The sequence below is a fragment of the Pan troglodytes genome, chromosome 4 (genome assembly GCF_028858775.2).
Source record: "Pan troglodytes isolate AG18354 chromosome 4, NHGRI_mPanTro3-v2.0_pri, whole genome shotgun sequence".
Classification (NCBI taxonomy): Eukaryota; Metazoa; Chordata; class Mammalia; order Primates; family Hominidae; genus Pan; species Pan troglodytes.
The window spans coordinates 68,180,356-68,197,986 of NC_072402.2; the positions used below are offsets into that span (position 1 = coordinate 68,180,356).

At 38.3% G+C, this 17,631-nt stretch overlaps 1 long non-coding RNA gene across 1 annotated transcript in view; it reads left to right on the forward strand.

Moving 5' to 3' along the window:
* The window catches only part of LOC134810081 (uncharacterized), a 156,200-nt gene extending 148,910 nt beyond the window's left edge, over nucleotides 1-7,290 (forward strand). The window contains exon 4 of the long non-coding RNA XR_010157245.1: nucleotides 7,136-7,290. This is a non-coding gene — a long non-coding RNA (uncharacterized LOC134810081). The remainder of the gene's footprint in view (nucleotides 1-7,135) is intronic.
* Nucleotides 7,291-17,631: the final 10,341 nt, after the last annotated feature.

A 17,631-nucleotide genomic window follows, 5' to 3' on the forward strand; every position in this document is an offset into this window, starting at 1 on the left:
CTGATCATTTTTGTATAAAAGAAAATATACAAAGGGAGTACAATAGGATTGTCTGCCATGTTGTATTTCCACTTTGATGATTTGTGTCATGACCTTAGAGTAAGATAAGTCAGCATGAGAGAGAGAAAGAAAGACAGAGAGAGTGTGTGTGCACATGCTTGCATGCACCGTGAATATACGTAACAATGTTCAGTGTTTGTGTGTAGGCATAGGGTAGACAGATAGTTAGATTTAAATAGAATTCAGGCATTTCCAGGTGAATCTAACAAGAGAAGAGTGGTTAAGGGATTTAATGGGGTATACAAAGGAGCAATTTCAATAAAGGTCCACCGATTCTTAAGTTGGTAGAAAGAGAGCAGATGACATACATTAAAATAATTTTAATAATGTAAAACTATCACTGGATGGAAGATTGAATGAGGTCACAAAGAGTTGAAGTAGCATACTACGTGAGCTAAAGATTTAGAAGTCAGTAGGACAGACTGGAAAACAGAGCCAATATTTTGGAGATGGTCATTGGTATTGACAATGTCATGAGTGAGAACACAGCTGTAGTGGTTGAGGTAAGGTAGAGGTAAATATTACTGGAAAAAGCCACACACCCTGGCCAGTAATTATTGAGATCTGTAAATATCAGTATGATGTTGATCTTTATCTGACTTTATTCACTTTCACTGGTTCTCTGTAATCCAGATTTCTGGGAAATAGCTTTCTGCATTTAGCTCATTGCAAACATATTTCTGTAAAGTCCAATGTCTATATTCCAAGATCCAAACCCAAGTTCAGATAGGTACCTTCAGTCTGGACATGACTATTCTCCCATGGGCCTGTGATTTAGCACCTGCTTTCGGACATCCACGTTCATCTTGCCTAGAATAATGAATGTTTGGTATTTTCTCACCCCTGCAGCTTTTCCAGAATCCCATTACAAGTCTTCCTTTCTGACTTCCCACTGTTTGCTGAGATTCTATTTTGATAAAAAGAGTAAAAAAGTAGTACAGAACTTCAGAAAACACTATGACTTTGAGAGGTAGAGCCAGGACAGAAACAGAAAGGTATGAGATAACCCAGAATAACACAGAACTGTAGAGTCAAGAAAGCAAAAGATTGAAAAGAACACCAAATACTTCCCATAAGTGAAGGTGAGCAAGGGTAGAGGGGAAAACAAGACTGTGTGTGTGTGTGCATGCATGCGTGTGTGTGTGTGTAAAGCCTTTGGAGAAACTTTATTTTATAGAGAAGAAAAACAAGTTGCACAGACAGATAGGCAACTTGTTAAAAAAAACTACAGTGGGACAAAGCAGAACTGAATCTCAGAAGACCTGTGTTCTTTCCCCAACAAAACACCATCACCCATTTGGCAACTGGAAAAAAACGTTGATATTCTTTAAAACAGCAATGAAGTAGAGTGGGGAAGGAGAAGGAAAATTGTACTGGTTATGAAATAAGATACAAGCAGAAAAAAAGGGGGCTTGCTTAACAATAAACGTCTTATTGAATCAAATATTCTTGAAATCATTTGAGTTTCTTCTATGTGTAAAAACATACATTATTAACAATTAGATGACAATTTTCTCATTTGAGACAAGGGTTTCTGAAATAGATAATCTTGAAAGGAACTTTCAAACCCCAAATTTACTATTTTTGCATAAATACAAATTACATGAATGGTTTTAAAAACTAATATGCACAGTATCCAATTAGAGAGATTTGCCTTACTTGGCAAATGAGGTGACTGAAGTTTAGAGATGATAAGTGATTTTCATTAGGTTACTCCATATACAGAATGTTCTTATTTACAATTTTCCAGATTCAAAATAGTGCACTTAAGTATAAAACTCAGTGGAATTTCAGACTTGCCCTACAAACCATTAAAAGGTAATAATCTCTAAACAAATAAATAACATTTGGGAATATAAAAGTATGCCAAAATCTCTACATTCTCTAGCAAAAGTATCATTTGGTCTCTTTTCTGTTTCATATTACAATGTCATGTAATATGTGATCATTTTAACAAAACTTAACCAAAGGCGATTAGGGAATATATAAGTGAGTCTGCAGAAGGATTTCATACAATCTCACTTCAAACAAAATAAAGCACATTGGGCCTGAAGGGAAACCTAAAGGACTCTGGAAGTAGCATAAGTAAAAGAAACAACATGCACACATATTGGCATAAGGGGCTTTTAATAAAAATGTAACTGTTATGGTTTTAGGCTGGTTCCAATGGCACCATGGACCCTCCAGTGTTCCTGTCTTGATTGCCAGTGAAACTTGTTTTTCTTTTCTGCATCTTGATCACCTTTGATAAAAGATACTTTGGGTTATAGATGTGTCTTTGCCCAACAGACAACATTGCTGATGCCAAGGCTTTACTAAAAGTCATTAAATACATAAATTTGAAGGGATTTAAAATGTAAAATGTAAAATTTGGAAGCAGCATTTTCCAGGAAAAAGTGTTACTTTAAGTAGAGGTAATATAAAGTAGAAACGTGTTTGGGAGACAAGCTCTATAATAGTGAGTCTTTTGATACAGCATCTACAATGTCAATAATATGATTTATAAATTATTTTAAAGCACACAAGAAGGGACTAACTAGTCACTAACTTAAAGGAGCTAGAAATATCTTATCTTTTTTTTTTTTTTTTTTTTTTGAGACGGAGTCTCGCTGTGTCTCCCAGGTTGGAGTGCAGTGGCGCGATCTCGGCTCACTGCAAGCTCCGCCTCCCGGGTTCACGCCATTCTCCTGCCTCAGCCTCCCAAGTAGCTGGGACTACAGGCGCCCGCCAACACGCCCGGCGAATTTTTTGTATTTTTAGTAGAAACGGGGTTTCACCGTGTTAGCCAGGATGGTCTCGATCTCCTGACCTCGTGATCCGCCCGTCTCGGCCTCCCAAAGTGCTAGGATTACAGGCGTGAGCCACCGCGCCCGGCCTTATCTTTTTAATAGAGAACTAATTTCCTATCATATCATGGACTTCTACATGATATTGTAGAAATAATCTTGAGACTTTATTTTGAATTACATTTTCTATAAAACCGTAGGTAGTTAATAACTGTTAATTTGATCAACTGTAAAGTAAAAATAGTGTTATTGAGGTATATCATGTGCAGTGTCTGTTAACTGCCTACTTTTAAATGTGAAATATCAATGTAAGTCATTTTAATTAAAAAATCAATGTTAATTAAGGTATTTTTATATTTATTTTTCTTCTAAACATATTTTTATATCTATTTCTTTATTTCCCAAGTAGAAGCAAAGAATTCTGTGCTGACACACAAAAGCAAAAAATATTAGTTTACAAAAAGTTCTTCAAAAGCCTATCTTCAAACATAATTAATCTTTTTTCTTTGATTAAATGGTCTGATTTTTTTCTCTTCATAAAAACACATACAACTATTTGTAACTAGATTGGTCCAAGGTATGTCATTTTAAGCAAAATTATTATGTAATTCACAATTAGATTCTGTGTTCACGTGTCATGACTACACCAATTGGCTATAATAACAGTATGTTTTTTCTGCTCTAAAAGATGGCCACTCAGGCTTTTGATATTTTCCTCCTCTCTGTATTCACTGGCACCTTTCTATTCTTTTTCTCTGTTAACAAGTCGAGATCTATACACTTCATTTGGTTTTGATGACCAATTAATTTTATAAACTTGTACAAAAGTTCTAGGTATAAGTTGCATTTGGTAGAATTGTTTTGGTTACAAGTGACAGAAAGCTAGCTAGTTCTAGTCTTGGCAATAAAAGGCCACCCAAGGAAGAAATCGTTAAGAGAATCACATTTCAGTTCATGGCACATTATTGTATTTCATCCATGCAAAGTCTCTACTGTGCTTTTAATTAATTATTATACTTTTCCCCTATGTTCCACTTTTATTCCCTTCCCTCCACTCTAAAAGAAAATGCCCTAACTTATTTAATGTGAACATTCCTTTGATGCCTGAAACTTAGTTTATGTAAATAGGGTTATGCATATCAATCTGTTTCTCAACTTTTTTTATTAGCACTATGGCTTTAAAACCCTCCCCTACTTATGTATGTAGAGCGCAAAATTTTACTTTTGTAGGATGTTAAAATGTTTTGCAGTTCTAGTCCTGTCATTAATTTACTCTGTGACTTGGAATGTGTCATCTACATTCTTCATGTCTATGGTTCCTCACTGAAAAAAAAATGGAAGAGATTGAATTAAAATATGTGAAAGATTTTAGCCATAAACTGTATAAATTTTTTTTGAATGCCATGCATTTTGAGAGTTGCTCAATTGATAAATTCTATAGATACATTGTAGAAAAAATATTGGGAAAAGACAGTACATCCTTTCTAGTTGACAAAGTTGGAGAACTATAAGGTATCAAAGAGGATGAAGAGGAAATATGAGGGCGCTTGCCAGCAACTGTTATTAGATTTCATACTGTGTACTAATGCCCAAAAGGGTTGCCTTGACAGCACTACCATTGGTCACTCGCAGTTGAGGTTCAGGATGCAAAATATGAAGAGGTGGTGTATTAGGCTGTTCTTGCATTGCTGTAAAGGAATACCTGAGACTGGGAATTTATAAAGAAGAGAGATTTAATTGGCTTACAGTTCTTCAGGCTGTACCAGCATGGCTCCAGCATCTGTTTCTGGTGAGGGCCTCAGGAAGCTTACAATTGTGGTGGAAGGTAAAGTGGGAGCAGGCACATCACATGGTAAGCGTGGGATCAAGACAGAGATTGGGGAGGTGTCACACAGTTTTAAACAAGATATCTTGTGAACTCACTCATCACCCAGGGGATGGTGCTAAGTCATTCATGAGGGATTTGCCCCCATGACCAAAACACCTCCTACCAGGCCCCACCTGCATGCAACACTGGGGATTACATTATAACATGAGATTTGGAGTGGACAAATATCCAAACCATATCAGGCGGCATGTCTCCCAACTGGAAGCAGAGCCTAAATAGTAGAACTAATAGATCTTCAAGGGTGGATCAGGAGGGTTTTCTTAGGTATCCAGTGTGCAAGTAGATAGCCTTGGTGAAGCTTTTTAACCCAGTGAAGGCACATTCTGTATGAATTTGGGAATAGACAAAAATCAGCATATTTTATGACTAAATTTCACATGACATTCTGGAAAAGGAATGATGTGCCAGTGATTGTAAGTAAGAGGAGATAATTTGTATACCAAAGGTGATCTGAAATTATTAAAGTCTTCATGTAAGATATGCATGAAAGGCTTGATATTATATTTAGCCTTTGGAGTTAATCTAACACCTTAATATAATTGTATGTTAAATGTTGTCTCTTACTAGAGATAAATCTCATAAATATTGGAAAAGAAAGGTTCCTTTTCAATGAATTTCTCAGAGAAATAAATGTAATACATCTATTCATTAAAATACTTCAGATCATTTTCAGCCATAAAATATTATTATTCAATAACTTTTGCCTTCCTTTTTGCACTTAAGATGTTACATTTACGTGGAATCACAGACACTTCTGGCTCTTGTTAGAGAATATTACCCTAAAATTACAAACATCTTAGGGAGAGGAAATACTTTTAACAAGATGTGTTTAAAAATGGGGGGTGGACTTTAATTAAAATTAAAATTCCCTTTGAGTATGCAATAATTGTATTACTTATTTGTTACGTTCTGTAAAATGTCTGAGTTTCTGGTGATATAAGTTTCTGTCAAAAAGACTGTTATTTCCTGCAAATGGTTTCTGATGTTTAAAGTAAATGAATTTAGAATAGTTTCCAGGGGTCATCATCTAAGCTAGAAAATCGTGTGTTCTTAAGTAAAAACCACAGCCAGTGACTGTCTACACAGCTCAAAGTAAAATGCCGGGACTTGAGTCTAAATAAGCTACATTGGCTGCTTACACATAATGATTACTCAATTCTATGTTTTACTAGGCTTATATCAATATTTCCTAAAGGAGAGAGAAGGAATGGGTTGACTTTGTCAATATTTATTTAAATAATTATTTCTATAGAGTCAATTATCTTTAAATCAAATAGTGCATAAGTTAATATATTAAATAAAATTATTTTGTTCGCTATTTAAAATTGGGTATTGTGCTAGATGCTGAGGGCCAAAGGTAAGTGATCTATATAACCCCGCGAAGTCATCTGCAGGTATCCCTCAGTGTAGATCAATTTATTTCCTTCCCACCCACCCCACAATCCCCAAGCATGAACCCCCATTATCTCTGGTCTGAACTATTGCTAGGATATTCTCATGGTTCTCAACATATGCCCTGAAGTCATTTTTCATACTACTAAGTAATATTTTATAATCTCAATTTGATGATATTCCTTCTAGTTTCCAATTTTTTTTTTTTTTTGAGACGGAGTCTCGCTCTGTCGCCCAGGCTGGAGTGCAGTGGCCCCATCTTGGCTAACTGCAAGCTCTGCCTCCCGGGTTCATGCCATTCTCCTGCCTCAGCCTCCCAAGTAGCTGGGACTACAGGCACCCACAACCACGTCCGGCTAATTTTTTTTTTTTTTGTATTTTTAGTGGAAACGGGGTTTCACCATGTTAGCCAGGATGGTTTCAATCTCCTGACCTCGTGATCTGCCCGCCTCAGCCTCCCAAAGTGCTGGGATTACAGGCATGAGCCACTGTGCCCGGCCTAGTTTCCAATTTGAATGACTTCTCATTATCCTTAGTATAAAGACCTAACCCATTAACATAGAACACACCATTCTGCATGACCACCTGCCCCTGACTCTCTCCAGCCTCAGCTTTGGCCTCTCTTGTATTGTCTATACTCCAAACCCATTGGACTGTCCTACTTTAATCCTTTAAACATGCTGTGTGCTTTCCTATCTCAGAGCCACACACATGCTCTACTCTCTGCAAGTACATTAGCAGCATTCTCTCCTTTATGGCTTAGTTCCAAATTTTGCTATGGATCTGAGTTCGATGAGCACTCTTTTAGGGATATCTTCCTCCTCAGCAGGTCAGAGCCTCCTGTTTCACACTAGGATGGCACTCTGTACACTTCCTTCAAAGAAATTATCATTATGTGTAATAATCATATCTTGTTATTTGATTTATAACTGGTTCCATTTTTAGACTATGTTTCCACAAAAATATCATTAAGTAAGTATATTTCACTATTATTTTTGATACCTTGCAGAGTACCTACCACCCTAAATTCAAGGGATAGAAGGAAGGAAAGAAGAAAGGGAGACAGGCTGGGAAGGAATCACCTCACTTGCCCAGAAGTTATTATACTGTCTTCTTCTGCTGTCAGGTAGATGCTTAAACATGGATATGTTTACTTTAAGTGGATCCACTGGTGTCATAACATCAGAATATATATTAAACATTATTAAAAAGAAATAATTTCCTTGGCTTCTTATTTTCTCAAGTTTCATACGTGACTGAGGTCTGGCTAAGCAATCCTTAAATCACACTTTTATAATAACTACATTTTGTTTATGATAAAAATATCAAAATTTGTTAACCCCGGTTCTCTAATATAAGGATCAATGAGTAGAACTGTGTAAACTTTGTAAAGCAGAAGTCTTTCATAACTCTTACCATGGTAAAATGATTTTTAAGGACTACATTCTGAGCTCAGACCCCAAAGTCAAAAGCCATTATTTTGCAGAGTGCCTGCACTACTACTAACCATGGAGGGATCAAAGAACGTTACAAATAAAAGAGAATTATAGATCATTCAGGCATTACCCTATTCCCTTTATTTTGAAGGTGGCATAATCTAAGCTGACGACCATAATATGGCAAAAAGATATGTAGTGATAGAGCAGCAAGCAATATGTTTTAGTTAGGACTTTCCATTACTAATAGTACAAAACCCACCCTAATACCCTAAAGGGGAGAAAAAAGATATCTTGGTTCATGTAATTAAAAAGTTAGGAAGGGGGACGAGTGTGGTGGCTCACGTCTGTGATCCCACGTCTGTGATCCCAGCACTTTGGGAGACCAAAGCGGGCGGATTACCTGAGATCAGGAGATAGAGACCAGCCTGGCCAACATGGCGAAAATCCGTCTCTACTAAAAATACAAGAATTAGCTGGGCATGGTGTCGCCCGCCTGTAATCCCAGCTACTTGGGAGGCTGAGGCAGGCGAATCGCTTGAACCCAGGAGGTGGAGGTTGCAGTGAGCCCAGATCGCGCCATTTGCCCTCCAGCCTGGGCGACAGAGCACGACTCTGTCTCGAGAAGAAAAAAAAAAGTTAAGCAACAACTAGCCTCAAGTACCACTCGATCAGACAATGTTAGCAAAACCCACTTTCTTTCTCTCCATTTCTTGGATCCACTTTATGCTATCTTGGCTCCATTCTCATCTTCTCAGATTCTCAGATTCTCCCCTCACAGTTAAAAAATGACTGTAGCTGTTTCAGCTCAATATGCATTCAGATTCATGCCCTGCAGGAAAGAGAGTACCACTTTCAATTTGCTTAAAATAGATGTCCAGGAATTGAGGCTTATTGACTCATTAAAAAAAGAAATGGGTTATATGTGATCCACAAGACCTGGGTTTGGAGCTTCATCTGGGTGAGTGTGGCTGCTAGAGATTGATGACTTAGATGCTGACGTGCAAATAATGAGCGCCCACTCTGTGGTGAGAATCTGGGATCCAGGCTCCGTATCAACTGATCTTTTCACAGGACAAATTCATTGTGAAGGCTCAACGGTCACGTTGAACATAAATCCAGATTATACAGCATGAGGATGAAGGAGAAAAATCTCAACTCATACCTCAGGGAAAGTCGTTAAAACGAATATGATCATATCACCCGGTTCAGAGCAATTGGCTAGAATAGCACTGTGTTATTTACAGCTGCTCCACAGCCCACTAGGAAATCCTGAAACCAATGCTAAGGTGTTTCTCAGATATGTGTGCAGGGATGGATGAGGGGGAGAGAAGGAGGAATCTATGTAAGCCGTTGTGTCTGTTGGATCTGAGTAAGTGTGGTATGTGGATGAGAAGGGGGCATTTTAAATTAGATCAGATAAACCAGGGCTTAGTGTTAAATCTTCCATTATTTTTTGTCTCTTAGCCATATTATCATATCATTTATGACATGGAAAAAGTAGAAAGAGAAATGTATGATATCACCTTAATTCATCAGCTATCAGGAGATTTAAAAGTAAGTTACAAAACACTTCTAAAAATGAAGAATCATAATGTCACTATGCCAACAGTAACACACATTGTCAATAATTGGTAGTTGGGAGATGTATGGATTATTCTGGATCTTGGCATAAACCAGTGGCACCACAATGAGCCAGCTGCTTAACCTTCCTGGGGATCATAATAGGTTCCTTAATTATATTATTATGAAACAACTTCGCTTTTCCCAAATTATGTCCTATAAGATATTAGTGTATGTAGCATAAGAAAAGCTTTCAGTGTTCCAGTAGGCTTGAGAAACACTGTATTTTAAGAAATTAAATGTAATTTATGATAGAACTTTTTATAGCCTTTAATATACAAATGAACATTGTAAGTCTCCAGGTATATAATATTCACTGATTCTCACGTATATTTAATCCAAAAATTTTAATGTACAAGTTGTATTGTGAGCTATCATAAAAAGCTCCTACAAATAAATGTTAGAATTCATCTCATTATTTTAAAAAAGAGGATTTTCTAAAGTTACTTAGGATCTTACTTCTAGAGATTCTTCTAATGACTAAATTATAATATTTTTTTCCATAAGCAGCTATCATTCCTTTAAAATACTGAGATAAGGGATAGTGTGATTATATTCATATAATAAATAATTAGAAGTAATTACAACTCACTGGAGTAATTCCAATATAAATTTAAACGTGGGCATAATGTACAACATATTTGTTTCCCCTAGACATATCAGATGAAACAATTGGAATCATATATAAGTGAAACTGTGATTTTTTTCTGAAAAATTTATTAATTAACAGATAAAATGTTTGATGTTAAAATAGTCTCAGGCATTGAAAGGTAGCTAAAATTTTCATTTTCAGAAACAGCTTTTATGTATTATACACAAGTAATTCTTATAAATCATGAAATATTTAAATTTATTAAATTTATTACTTTGGGGAAATTGCATATAAAAGAAAGGAAAAATACCTGAAAAGTCAAAGAGCAATGATCAGTGAAAACACTAGCCTATTCTTTTTTTTAAAATTTTATTATTAAGTTTTAGGGTACATGTGATGATATTAATATTGCTATCTAGCAAACAGCACTACCCCTTTTAGAATACTAACATTAGTTAGAAGGTGATTAAACAGCAAGTGGTTGACAGTCCCCGAGAGAAGATAAAAATAGATTTGTTATTATTTTGGCAAGGAGTCATTGGATCCCATAAGGCGCATAAATGATTTTCTGACTTTGCAATGTGATGGCCAGTTTCCCAGCTTTTAAATTTTACCAATAAAACACGGGCAGACTACAGTGTGAATTTGAATTTCCTCTCCCCATACTTTCCTTTCCCCACTTTCATTTCCTTTCCCTCTCAAATACCAAACATATTTCCCATGTCTCTTTTCACCAACACCTGCTCTCTTCCAGCGGAGATTTTCACAGTTAATTTCTCTCCCATTGTTTTGGGGTATGGGCTTTACCTGGTGAAGGTATGTTCCCTTGAGTATTTGCTTTTAAATTACCTCATGATACTCTGTACATGAAATTTCATGTAACTCGAGAAGCTTTCCTTTTCTTTTTCTTCCTCTGGTCTTTTATATGTAGGGATTGTGATCTCCAAGCATGTCTAGAATCATGCTAATTTTCTTAGATAAAAAGCATTCCTTCCATCTAACTCTGCCTTTTCACCACCATCCACCATCTTCAAATGCAAATCTAGGAAGATACAGACTTTTTTTTTTTTCTTGAGGAAAAGTCTCTCTAACTAGGAGGGTCGGTTTCATCACAGAGAATTTTTTTTAAGTTTTTTTTTCTTTTACTACTATACTTTAAGTTTTAGGGTACATGTGCACATTGTGCAGGTTAGTTACATCTGTATACATGTGCCATGCTGGTGCGCTGCACCCACTAACTTGTCATCTAGCATTAGGTATATCTCCCAATGCTATCTCTCCCCCCTCCCCCACCCCACAACAGGCCCCAGAGTGTGATGTTCCCCTTCCTGTGTCCATGTGATCTCATTGTTCAATTCCCACCTATGAGTGAGAATATGCGGTGTTTGTTTTTTTGTTCTTGCGATAATTTACTGAGAATGATGATTTCCAATTTCATCCATGTCCCTACAAAGGACATGAACTCATCATTTTTTATGGCTGCATAGTATTCCATGGTGTATATGTGCCACATTTTCTTAATCCAATCTATCATTGTTGGACATCTGGGTTGGTTCCAAGTCTTTGCTATTGTGAATAATGCCACAATAAACATACATGTGCATGTGTCTTGATAGCAGCATGATTTATAGTCCTTTGGGTGTATACCCACTAATGGGATGGCTGGGTCAAATGGTATTTCTAGTTCTAGATCCCTGAGGAATCGCCACACTGACGTCCACAATGGTTGATCTAGTTTACCCTCCCACTAACAGTGTAAAAGTGATCCTATTTCTCCACATCCTCTCCAGCACCTGTTGTTTCCTGACTTTTGAATGATTGCCATTCTAACTGGTGTGAGATGGTATCCCATTGTGGTTTTGATTTGCATTTCTCTGATGGCCAGTGATGGTGAGCATTTTTTCATGTGTTTTTTGGCTGCATAAATGTCTTCTTTTGAGAAGTGTCTGTTCATGTCCTTCACCCACTTTGTGATGGTGGGGTTGTTTGTTTTTTTCTTGTAAATGTGTTTGAGTTCATTGTAGATTCTGGATATTAGCCCTTTGTCAGATGAGTAGGTTGTGAAAATTTTCTCCCATTTTGTAGGTTGCCTGTTCACTCTGATGGTAGTTTCTTTTGCTGTGCAGAAGCTCTTTAGTTTAATTAGATCCCATTTGTCAATTTTGGCTTTTGTTGCCATTGCTTTTGGTGTTTTAGACATGAAGTCCTTGCCCATGCCTATGTCCTGAATGGTAATGCCTAGGTTTTCTTCTAGGGTTTTTATGGTTTTAGGTCTAACGTTTAAGTCTTTAATCCATCTTGAATTGATTTTTGTATAAGGTGTAAGGAAGGGATCCAGTTTCAGCTTTCTACATATGGCTAGCCAGTTTCCCCAGCACCATTTATTAAATAGGGAATCCTTTCCCCATTGCTTGTTTTTCTCAGGTTTGTCAAAGATCAGATAATTGTAGATATGCGGCGTTATTTCTGAGGGCTCTGTTCTGTTCCATTGATCTATATCTCTGTTTTGGTACCAGTACCATGCTGTTTTGGTGACTGTAGCCTGGTAGTATAGTTTGAAGTCAGTTAGTGTGATGCCTCCAGCTTTGTTCTTTTGGCTTAGGATTGACTTAGCGACGCGGGCTCTTTTTTGGTTCCATATGAACTTTAAAGTAGTTTTTTCCAATTCTGTGAAGAAAGGCATTGGTAGCTTGATGAGGATGGCATTGAATCTGTAAATTACCTTGGGCAGTATGGCCATTTTCACGATATTGATTCTTCCTATCCATGAGCATGGAATGTTCTTCCATTTGTTTGTATCCTCTTTTATTTCCTTGAGCAGTGGTTTGTAGTTCTCCTTGAAGAGGTCCTTCACATCCCTTGTAAGTTGGATTCCTAGGTATTTTATTCTCTTTGAAGCAATTGTGAATGGGAGTTCAGTCATGATTTGGCTCTCTGTTTGTCTGTTATTGGTGTATAAGAATGCTTGTGATTTTTGTACATTGATTTTGTATCCTGAGACTTTGCTGAAGTTGCTTATCAGCTTAAGGAGATTTTGGGCTGAGACAGTGGGGTTTTGTAGATATACAATCATGTCGTCTGCAAACAGGGAAAATTTGACTTCGTCTTTTCCTAATTGAATACCCTTTATTTCCTTCTCTTGCCTAATTGCCCTGGCTAGAACTTCCAACACTATGTTGAATAGGAGTGGTGAGAGAGGGCATCCCTGTCTTGTGCCAGTTTCCAAAGGAATGCTTCCAGTTTTTGCCTATTGAGTATGATATTGGCTGTGGGTTTGTCATAGATAGCTCTTATTATTTTGAGATACATCCCATCAATACCTAATTTATTGAGAGTTTTTAGCATGAAGAGTTGTTGAATTTTGTCAAAGGCCTTTTCTGCATCTATTGAGATAATCATGTGGTTTTTGTCTTTGGTTCTGTTTATATGCTGGATTACATTTCTTGATTTGCATATATTGAACCAGCCTTGCATCCCAGGGATGAAGCCCACTTGATCGTGGTGGATAAGCTTTTTGATGTGCTGCTGGATTCAGTTTGCCAGTATTTTATTGAGGATTTTTGCATCAATGTTCTTCAAGGATATTGGTCTAAAATTCTCTTTTTTGGCTGTGTCTCTGCCCGGCTTTGGTATTAGAATGATGCTGGCCTCATAAAATGAGTTAGGGAGGATTCCCCCTTTTTCTATTGATTGGAATAGTTTCAGAAGGAATGGTACCAGTTCCTCCTTGTACCTCTGGTAGAATTTGGCTGTGAATCCGTCTGGTCCTGGACTCTTTTTGGTTGGTAATCTATTGATTATTGCCACAATTTCAGGTCCTGTTATTGGTCTATTCAGAGATTCAACTTCTTCCTGGTTTAGTCTTGGGAGAGTGTATGTGTCAAGGAATTTATCCATTTCTTCTAGATTTTCTAGTTTATTTGCATAGAGGTGTTTGTAGTATTTTCTGATGGTAGTTTGTATTTCTGTGAGATCGGTGGTGATATCCCCTTTATCATTTTTTATTGCATCTATTTGATTCTTCTCTCTTTTTTTCTTTATTAGTCTTGCTAGCAGTCTATCTATTTTGTTGATCCTTTCAAAAAACCAGCTCCTGGATTCATTACTTTTTTGAAGGGTTTTTTGTGTCTCTATTTCCTTCAGTTCTGCTCTGATTTTAGTTATTTCTTGCCTTCTGCTAGCTTTTGAATGTGTTTGCTCTTGCTTTTCTAGTTCTTTTAATGGTGATGTTAGGGTGTCAATTTTGGATCTTTCCTGCTTTCTCTTGTGGGCATTTAGTGCTATCAATTTCCCTCTACACACTGCTTTGAATGCGTCCCAGAGATTCTGGTATGCTGTGTCTTTGTTCTCGTTGGTTTCAAAGAACATCTTTATTTCTGCCTTCATTTCGTTATGTACCCAGTAGTCATTCAGGAGCAGGTTGTTCAGTTTCCATGTAGTTGAGCGGTTTTGAGTGAGATTCTTAATCCTGAGTTCTAGTTTGATTGCACTGTGGTCTGAGAGACAGTTTGTTATAATTTCTGTTCTTTTACATTTGCTGAGGAGAGCTTTACTTCCAAGTATGTGGTCAGTTTTGGAATAGGTGTGGTGTGGTGCTGAAAAAAATATATATTCTGTTTATTTGGGGTGGAGAGTTCTGTAGATGTCTATTAGGTCTGCTTGGTGCAGAGCTGAGTTCAATTCCTGGGTATCCTTGTTGACTTTCTTTCTCGTTGATCTGTCTAATGTTGACAGTGGGGTGTTAAAGTCTCCCATTATTAATGTGTGGGAGTCTAAGTCTCTTTGTAGGTCACTCAGGACTTGCTTTATGAATCTGGGTGCTCCTGTGTTGGGTGCATATATATTTAGGATAGTTAGCTCTTCTTGTTGAATTGATCCCTTTACCATTATGTAATGGCCTTCTTTGTCTCTTTTGATCTTTGTTGGTTTAAAGTCTGTTTTATCAGAGACTAGGATTGTAACCCCTGCCTTTTTTTGTTTTCAATTTGCTTGGTAGATTTTCCTCCATCCTTTTATTTTGAGCCTATGTGTGTCTCTGCACGTGAGATGGGTTTCCTGAATACAGCACACTGATGGGTCTTGACTCTTTATCCAATTTGCCAGTCTGTGTCTTTTAATTGGAGCATTTAGTCCATTTACATTTAAAGTTAATATTGTTATGTGTGAATTTGATCCTGTCATTATGATGGTAGCTGGTTATTCTGCTCATTAGTTAATGCAGTTTCTTCCTCGTCTCAACGGTCTTTACATTTTGGCATGATTTTGCAGCGGCTGGTACTGGTTGTTCCTTTCCATGTTTAGCACTTCCTTCAGGACCTCTTTTAGGGCAGGCCTGGTGGTGACAAAATCTCTCGGCATTTGCTTGTCTGTAAAGTATTCTTTCTGCTTCACTTATGAAGCTTAGTTTGGCTGGATATGAAATTCTGGGTTGAAAATTCTTTTCTTTAAGAATGTTGAATATTGGCCCCGACTCTCTTCTGGCTTGTAGGGTTTCTGCCGAGAGATCTGCTGTTAGTCTGATGGGCTTCCCTTTGAGGGTAACCTGACCTTTCTCTCTGGCTGCCCTTAACAATTTTTCCTTCATTTCAACTTTGGTGAATCTGACAATTATGTGTCTTGGAGTTGCTCTTCTCGAGGAGTATCTTTGTGGCGTTCTCTGTATTTCGTGAATCTGAATATTGGCCTGCCTTGCTAGATTGGGGAAGTTCTCCTGGATAATATCCTGCAGAGTGTTTTCCAACTTGGTTCCATTCTCCCCATCACTTTCAGGTACACCAATCAGACGTAGATTTGGTCTTTTCACATAGTCCCATATTTCTTGGAGGCTTTGCTCATTCCTTTTTGTTCTTTTTTCTCTAAACTTCCCTTCTTGCTTCATTTCATTCATTTCATCTTCCATCGCTGATACCCTTTCTTCCAGTTGATTGCATCAGCTCCTGAGGCTTCTGCATTCTTCACGTAGTTCTCGAGCCTTGGTTTTCAGCTCCATCAGCTCCTTTAAGCACTTCTCTGTATTGGTGATTCTAGTTATACGTTCTTCTAACTGTTTTTCAAAGTTTTCAACTTCTTTGCCTTTGGTTTGAATGTCCTCCTGAAGCTCAGAGTAATTTGATCGTCTGAAGCCTTCTTCTCTCAGCTCGTCAAAGTCATTCTCCATCCAGCTTTGTTCCGTTGCTGGTGAGGAACTGCGTTCCTTTGGAGGAGGAGAGGTGCTCTGCTTTTTAGAGTTTCCAGTTTTTCTTTTCTGTTTTTTCCCCATCTTTGTGGTTTTATCTACTTTTGGTCTTTGATGGTGATGTACAGATGGGTTTTTGGTGTGGATGTCCTTTGTGTTTGTTAGTTTTCCTTCTAACAGACAGGACCCTCAGCTGCAGGTCTGCTGGAGTACCCTGCCTTGTGAGGTGTCAATGTGCCCCTGTTGGGGGGTGCCTCCCAGTTAGGCTGCTTGGGGGTCAGGGGTCGGGCACCCACTTGAGGAGGCAGTCTGCCCCTTCTCAGATCTCCAGCTGCGTACTGGGAGAACCACTGCTCTCTTCAAAGCTGTCAGACAGGGACATTTAAGTCTGCAGAGGTTACTGCTGTCTTTTTTTTGTCTGTGCCCTGCCCCCAGAGGTGGAGCCTACAGAGGCAGGCAGGCCTGCTTGAGCTGTGGTGGGCTCCACCCAGTTCGAGCTTCCCGGCTACTTTGTTTACCTAAGCAAGCCTGGGCAATGGCGGGCACCCCTCCCCCAGCCTTGCTGCAGCCTTGCAGTTTGATCACAGAATGCTGTGCTAGCAATCAGTGAGACTCTGTGCGCGTAGGACCCTCCGAGCCAGGTGCGGGATATAATCTCGTGGTGCGCCGTTTTTTAAGCCCATCTGAAAAGCGCAGTATTCGGGTGGGAATGACCCGATTTTCCAGGTGCTGTCTGTCACCCCTTTCTTTGACTAGGAAAGGGAACTCCCTGACCCCTTGCGCTTCCCGAGTGAGGCAATGCCTCGCCCTGCTTCGGCTTGCCCACGGTGCGCGCACCCACTGACCTGTGCCCACTGTCTGGCACTCCCTAGTGAGATGAACCCGGTACCTCAGATGGAAATGCAGAAATCACCCGTCTTCTGCGTCACTCACGCTGGGAGCTGTAGACCGGAGCTGTTCCTATTCGGCCATCTTGGCTCCTCCCAGGGTGAGAATTTTTTTTTTTTATTTTGGTTTAATCATGTTTATTAGAACAAGAACAGCATGTTTGTTGTGATACCTGGACACGTATTTCTATCTCTAGCCAAACTCTAATGATCTTCAGCCAACAGACTTTCATAGGTAAAAAGCTTCACAAATAAAATAAAAAAGATTTTTCCATTAAAATTTATCTCTGCCTGCTTTGTCTGTTCATTAGTTTGAAAGGAATAAAACCAAGCAAAGTTGCTTATAGCATAAGGAGATTTTGGGCTGAGACAATGGGGTTTTCTAGATATACAATCATGTCATCTGCAAACAGGGACAATTTGACTTCCTCTTTTCCTAATTGAATATCCTTGATTTCCTTCTCCTGCCTAATTGCCCTGGCCAGAACTTCCAACACTATGTTGAATAGGAGTGGTGAGAGAGGGCATCCCTGTCTTGTGCCAGTTTTCAAAGGGAATGTTTCCAGTTTTTGCCCATTCTGTATGATATTGGCTGTGGGTTTGTCATAGATAGCTATTATTGTTTTGAGATACGTCCCACCAATACCTAATTTATTGAGAGTTTTTAGCATGAAGGTTGTTGAATTTTGTCAAAGGCCTTTTCTGCATCTATTGAAATAATCATGTGGTTTTTGTCATTGGTTCTGTTTATATGCTGGATTACTTTTATTGATTTGTGTATGTTGAACCAGC